At 47.1% G+C, this 7,522-nt stretch overlaps 1 pseudogene; it reads left to right on the forward strand.

Moving 5' to 3' along the window:
* The first annotated feature begins 882 nt into the window (after positions 1-882).
* LOC118919393 (carbonyl reductase [NADPH] 1-like) lies at positions 883-7,522 on the forward strand (annotated as a pseudogene).

Raw genomic sequence — 7,522 nt, forward strand, 5'->3', positions numbered from 1 at the left:
CAGTGAATGTCAGGCGTTTGGGAATGAAAAGTGATGGTCCCCCAAAAATAAGGGCAAGGCCTTATTGTAAAGGAGAGGTTACTTTACCAGTGCCACCTGCACAGGTTGGTGAAGTTCCTTCCCCTGAATTTATTTTTCTGAATTGCCACGGTGGAACATTTTTCTCTAGATCAATACCTGATAACTTCAACTCCTAGGATGCAAATGTATTCTCATCCCACAAAGATGGTTTATTCACCTTAATTAACTAAAAATGACACCGAAGTAAACGTAACACTTATTAAGTTGGACCCGCGAGAAAACGAAAAGGCAGGACTTTTCGCAAACCTAGTGATTATGTAACCATGAAATGACACATTCCGAACAAAACCTAAGTACCCAGGCAGAGCTCATACACATTCCCTGCCACCTGGGGGCACCTGGGCTCGCAATGGGGGCCAGCCCCGTCCACAGCACCCGTCCCATCACAGGACCCACTGTCCCTAACTCTGTCTCCTGAGTTTCTCTCTTCCTAAGGAAGCCTGGGGCTCACTGTCCTCAGAACCGCTTCCCGGGCCCAAGTCACCTCATTGCCCCTTGGGGAAGAGCAAGCAAACCCACTCTGCAGGGGGATGGGCCAGACCCAGCCACCACTCTGCTCCCGCTCCCCAGGGGTCCTCCCAAAGCAGTGTCCCTCCCCTGCCCTGACTCTCACCCTCCTACTGAGCCCTCGCCAACCTGTGCTGCTTTGGGGAAGCGCACCTCTTCACCCAGGACCAGTTCTTGGCACAAAGAGAGGGAGACCAAGAGAGGGGGCAGTGGGAATTGTCCTGGCATATTTGGCTCCTCCTGGGCAGGTAGGGACACAGGGGGGGCTTCTTTCTCTGGGAATGACAGAACTGCCTCCCAGGCGACATTATAAAGCAGGTTGTCTAGACTGGGGCCAGGCCACTGTAACACTGTCTCCTCAACCTCTTTAGCTGCCTTCAACGCCATCAGCCCCACACAGCCCAGCCATGACATCCTACAGCCGAGTGGCGCTGGTCACTGGGGCCAACAGGGGCATTGGCTTGGCCACCGTGCGAAGCCTGTGCCAGCAGTTCTCAGGGGACGTGGTGCTCACGGCGCGGGACGCAGCACAGGGTCATGCGGCCCTAAAGTAGCTGCAGGCCGAAGGCCTGAAACCGCGCTTCCACCTGCTGGACATCTGCAACCAGCAGAGCATCCGGGCCCTGCGGGACTTCCTGCTCAAGGAGTACGGGGGCCTCGACGTGCTGGTCAACAACGCGGGCATCACCTTCAAGGGTAAGGAAGGGGTGGGTGCTGGGAAGGGACCCCTCTGTGAGGGAGTCCAGCCAGGGTGGGCTGGGGATTCTTCTGAGCCACTGTGGGACCTGTACGTCCTGCGGGATCCAGACGGGCTCCCTAGGGAAAGACGTCACACTTCGGGCGTCAGGGGCACCCGAATCGTCCAAGATGTACAAGGCTTTCAGGCAAAGGATCTTTGTATTATCATGAAGCCGGCTCTTAGGGCCTCCCCCACGTGTCCGTAGTTTCTGGTAATGGGACTGGGGAGCAGTTTGGTAAATTTTTAACTCACTTCAAAATAAACAAGAAATTGAAAAGAATGACAAACATCACAACCTGCACACTTCTCATAGCCTTCCTTAATGGTGCCAACTTACGCACTTTGTAACTTTAAAGAGCCAGGAAATTGACCCTGACACAATACTGTTATCAGAACTCAGACCTTATGTACAATTGACTACATTTCACAGGCAAGAAAATAGTCTGTAATTCTGCAGAATTATCCCACATGGCTACTATTTAGTGACTCTGTTCTCTTACTCCTATAACAACAGATGATCTCACAAGACTACATTTTCAAGCAGAAATGACAATGAAAACCAACTTTTTTGGTACCCGAGACGTCTGCACGGAGCTGCTGCCTCTCGTGAGACCCCAAGGTGAGTCTGGTGAGCAGCCCCCACGGAGTGTCTCTGGCAGGATCGGGCCCCGCTGCCCCTAGCCTCGTCCCCAGCCCTGCCCCCTCTCCCTGCTCTGCTACACTGGCCCCCAGGGTGTGTCTCCTCAGGGCCAGGGGCCCCTCTCCCATGACTACACACTCATCAGTGGCCATCGGTGCTTTTCTCCATAGCACAACCGCCTCTTCCTCTTCTTGGACTCTTCAGTCCAGCTGTCCCGTGGGCCCTTCACTTGCTCCCGGCCCCTCAAACCTGCAGGTCCCTGAGCATGGCTTCCTGCCCTCTGCCCTCCCCGCCTGTCTCTAGTGTGATCTTATTCCAGTGAACAGAGCCTTCTCCACCCCAATTTATTAGGCCTTCCAAAACCCTGTCAGCTGCCTAGAACACATCCAGAGCTCGTGACACTCAATTATCTGTTACTGTCAGTCAATATTGTCCTGACATCCACCTCTCTTCTAGAATTATCCTTACATAATACATTTCAAAATACACTCATCCTTTCCCAAAACCTTTAGACTCTGCTTGATCCGCCCCCTCGGATGCTAGAGGTCACCATAACCACCTCCTACTATCATTAACCAGACCCCAGAATTAGCCACCTGAGTTTCTCCCCAGGCCTCCTCCCCCAGCTCTACAACAGATGCTCGGATGTCATTTGAGGCAATTGGAACCCCAATAAGGGACCCTCCTATTGAGGCCACTCCTTCCTGAGCATTCTCTGTAATCTGCATGCTTACTCTCTCCATAAAGTGCTTTAGGAGCAAAGTCCAGGCCCTCAGCATGGCTTGTAGGTCTCTCTCTCATCTGACCTGCCTTTGTCCAGGCCTGTGTTAATTCTCCTTTACCAGGACTAACATTCCACACAAAACAAACTCTCATGTTACTTTGGAGGTGACCTCTTCCACTTCCTACCCCAAGGTGTGGGAAGGGATGGGGAAACACCACCCACTCAACACACAAAATAAGACAAGCAGATACTTTGAGAAAGATTAAAGCTCTGGCTTGGAATTGACAATATGCTTGTACAGTCTATTCTGAGTTCTGCCCAGTTCCCTGTACTGTCCTCCTGGAAAGTTCTACTGTATCTTTATGATTTGGCTCAGTCAGGCCTCAAAGTGCAGCTCTTTTCAATGGCACCCTTACTCTGTCATTCACCCCAGCACCTGAGAGCAGGATGGAATTCCTTGTGCCCAACCACACATCCTATGTGTACTCCTGTTAAAATGCGTACTAAGGACTTCTGGCCGATTTTTTTTGTTTGTTTGTTTTATTTAACTGACCTGCAGGAGTTGTTGCAGGCACTGTCCTTGTCCCATTTGTAGGACAGATGGCACCCCTGACCTGCCAAATAAACCTTAAATGAAAGGATCAACAGTGCCTCTCTAAAGCAGGAGATAGTGGAAATGGAAACTCATGCAGTATTCTGTGCATTAGAGTAAGGTTTTGTAAACTTCAAATAGGGAAGTTTGGCCATCATTTCAGGGGTTCATGGAATCATGACTTTATTAGCTCACTTTCAGTAAAGAGTCTGGGAGAAATCCCAGCTAGGAAACCAAAAGCAAATACTGCCCCTCCCCCCCACACCAGATAAAAGGGCGCAAAGCAAAGTCCTGAAGGGTTTCCACAGAATCTCTGAGGGCAGTAGAAACTTTCCAGAAGAAGACCGTTCCATTTGGGGTTTGTTGGCAAAAGAGGAAGAGACAGAGATTGGTGACCTTGACGATCACTGAGGAAGAATCCATGTGGATTTCTTTTCATTATTTCTTTTTTTAAACAAGACGTATTCTGAAATAACTCACCTCATAAAATATAAGAATCTACATTGTCCAGGCACCCATGACAGAGCTTAAGCAATCCAGCAATATCCTCCCTATTCACATAAACTTGCCGCCATTCTGAATTTGAAGAACAATGTTAGGCAGTTTGTATAATAAATATTATATATTTACTTTGTAAACATAAGGGAAAATATGTCTGAGTAATACCTATACTGAAATCCTGACACTCTTGTGCATCAGATATTAGCTTAAAAAAGACTACGAGGACATAAATGATCTTCTTAGGGCTACACTTACCAAATAATCCTTTGAGGAAACTGTAATCAAATTTGGTTTGAGAAGGGCTGCTTTCAGACAACTTCCTGTTGTCTGAAAAATTCACAGGAGGAAACTGGGATGAAAATCACATTGCTAAAGCTCTCTTCCACTTCTGACAATTTGTGGTTTACAAGGATGGGTGGGTGGATATATCCTGATGCAGCAGGCTGGGCGTTTTATATACTGTCCAGAAAAAGACATGGGGTCTCAAGGGATCTCAATGTCATGTGCACAGCCGGATGCAGACTTGGACGTGTGGTCTCCAACCTGATTGCTCTTCCAAGTATTCCAAGGTCCTCAAATCTCTTATGCCAAGAGTGTCATTTGTCAGGTGAAGCCTTACCCAGCCAGTCCAGAGGGTCAGTCCATGGAAGGCCTCAATTTATTTGGGACCAGGGTGTTTCCATTTACTTACCCTTTCAATGGAAAACATGGCTTCCCTAAAGTAACTTTATTGATCTGATAAAATGGATGGCGTGCATCAAGTATTAGCACCACCAGAGAAGTGGTTCTTTTTAAATTAGTGTCATGCTTTTTCCTCCATCAGAGTGACTATTAAAAGGCAACTGCTTCACACACACACACACACACACACACACACACACACACAGTAGTAAAATAATGCCTGGACGGCCCATAGGGCTTTGTGGAGGATAGGCTCTGCTCAGGCCAGTAGAGCGTCTATGAAATGCCCTGTGGCAGCCATGAACATCTCCAGAGAAAAAAGTATCTGGATGCAACTCCTGCTGTGTAACTTCCAGGAAGTGCTGCCAGCTTCTGTGTGTGTTTCCTGTCCTGAGGTGTCAGACCACAAGGGTCAACAGTCACACCCAGCTATGTGGGGACAGAAGGCTCCGCTGTCCCCCTTGGGAGCGTGACCAGTGGGATGAAAAGTTTGGGGGAAGAGAGACCTGGATGCAGCCCCACATCCAGGAATTTACCCACAAAGCCCTGTGGCCTCCCAGTTCAGGCTTCCCCAGTGCACACAGACAAGTGTTTTCACAGCTGGTTTAGACCTCCTGGGATGGATGATACCGAATAGAGAGGAGGTCATCCCTACTTTATACAGTGTAAACAGCCCAGAGAGAGTTGCTACAGTTTCTCCATCTCCTGCCTAGACTAAAGGCATGGGGGAAATTGGTGTGAGTGTGTGATTGCAGCTGCATTCTCCTCTTCCAGTCACCCACTCCGGCTGCCTCTCCTGCTGCTTTATTTTCCTACATCCCCTCTAGTATTTTGCAATTTTTAGTCAAGACACATGTGTTATTTTTTTATGAGTGGCTAGGTAGTATTTTTAAAAATGACATATATTCTAGTAGGACCTCTAACTGGTGGGTTCTACAACATTTGATACATAGATTCAATTAATTCTTACAATTTACATGATCTACGGGAATGGGAGGACACAAAATATCGACGGGTTCTAAATTATTCATCGTAGAAGATTTTTGGCAGTAAATAAAACTTTATGTCATTCCCTTTAAGTCATCCACTTAAGGGAATGACATAAAGTCATTTTGCCATGGATTATCATTTTCACTTAATTTTTTTGCCCCACAACTCCTTTAGTGGGATGGGGATCACCGTTCTCTGTTGGTGACAGCCTGCCCTGAATGTGCACAGCAGAGAGACAGCTTTCCAGGATCCCTTGTCTCTATTTGGTGGTATGCTCTCATGACGTTGTTATCATATTTTACATAGTTTTCTAAATATGAAAATTACAAAAGAATTTCCATAAATGTTAATATAAATTCATCTTTATGAATACCTAGCATATTTTCCAAAATTCTTAGTGAGAAACAAGTAATTGCTTTACACTTTTAACACCTTTTTGAAATATAATTGTCATACCATGCACTTCACCCACTTAATTCTACAACTCACTGATGTTTAATATTCATGCTCAGCTGTGGAAACATCACCACATTCAACATTAGAACACTGCAATGCCCCAAAAAGAAATCCTGGGCCCGTTAGCCGTTCACCATCTTTTCCCACATTCCCTAAGGAGGCACTATTCTGTCTTCTGTCTCAAGATATTCTTGGTCTGGACATCCCATGTAAGTAGAATCATATAATACATTCTTGCGACGGCCTCTGTAACTTGGCACGATGTGCTCAAGCCTCATCATGTGGCAGCGTGGGGCAGCAGGCCATTCCTTTTTCAAGCATCCCTTTAAATGTCCACGTTTCCACTGCCCCGTACCACGACCATATTATCGGGCCCCTAGTCACAACTCATGAGTTCATAAAACTACACAGAAAAGCGTGCCACTCAGCCCACTGAGCTGTGTTGTTTACCGTGGCTGGAGCAGAGCAGCCTCCTTCCAAACCAGGTGCTGTGCATTCACCTTGGAACTGCCATCACTAAACCCATCGGCTCTTTCTTGGTCAGGAGACACCTGTTCATGGAGCACCGACCCCGTGACTATAAGGTGCACAGGTGGACCCAAGCTGCCTTAGGGGGAACAAAGCTGTCTTCTCATGAATGCAAAGAGCACTTCCTTACAACCCTTAGCATGTTCATTATACACATTTTCATTTTCTTCTGGACCTTGTGGGCACTGCCCTCGCATGAGAACACTTCCTGACATCTTAAAAGTGACACTTGTGGCAAGTTTCAAGATGGCATCATGTCCTTTACTCACACAAACAGTCCTCATTAATACTCACAGCACCTAGTAATGATCTCACAAAGGACAAAGCCCAGACATATTTCGTATTTATCATTCTTATGCACGCCTTTCCACTCACTTATATCTGTTGAATTTTAGGCAGAGTGGTGAATCTCTCTAGCACAATGAGCTTGGTAGCTCTTAAATTTTGTAGCCAAAAACTGCAGCAGAAGTTTACAAGTGAGACCATCACAGAGGAGGAGCTGGTGGGGCTCATGAACAAGTTCGTGGAAGATACAAAGAATGGAGTGCACTTGAAGGAGGGCTGGCCTTCTGTGAAATTGGTTCCCTATGCAGTGTCAAAGGTCGGCCTCACAGTCCTGTCCAGAATCCAGGCCCGGAAACTGAGTGAGCAGAGGAAAGGGGACAAGATACTCCTGAATTCCTGCTGTCCCGGATGGGTCAGAACCGACATGGGGGGACCCGAGGCCTTGAAAAGCCCAGAGGAAGGAGCAGAGACCCCCATGTACTTGGCCCTATTGCCATCAAAAGCTGAAGGCCCTCACGGAGAGTTTGTTTTGGAGAAGAATGTTGTACAGTGGGAACCTGGTGTAGAGCTGCCTGCATGGCTGCAATTATGTGGTGTGCTGTGATTGATCAAAAGGAAAGTAATACTGTCAAATATATCCCCGCTCAACAAACAATAAGAATGATGGAGTACTCACTGTGAGTGGGATACCAATTCTGTGAAGTCTTAAGTAATTTCGTCTGCAATAAAAGGGGTTAAAAAGTGGGAAGATGATAATAATGAATGAACATCTTAGATAAATAAATGGTTCTTTACAAA

Source organism: Manis pentadactyla, chromosome 1 (genome assembly GCF_030020395.1).
Source record: "Manis pentadactyla isolate mManPen7 chromosome 1, mManPen7.hap1, whole genome shotgun sequence".
Classification (NCBI taxonomy): domain Eukaryota; kingdom Metazoa; phylum Chordata; class Mammalia; order Pholidota; family Manidae; genus Manis; species Manis pentadactyla.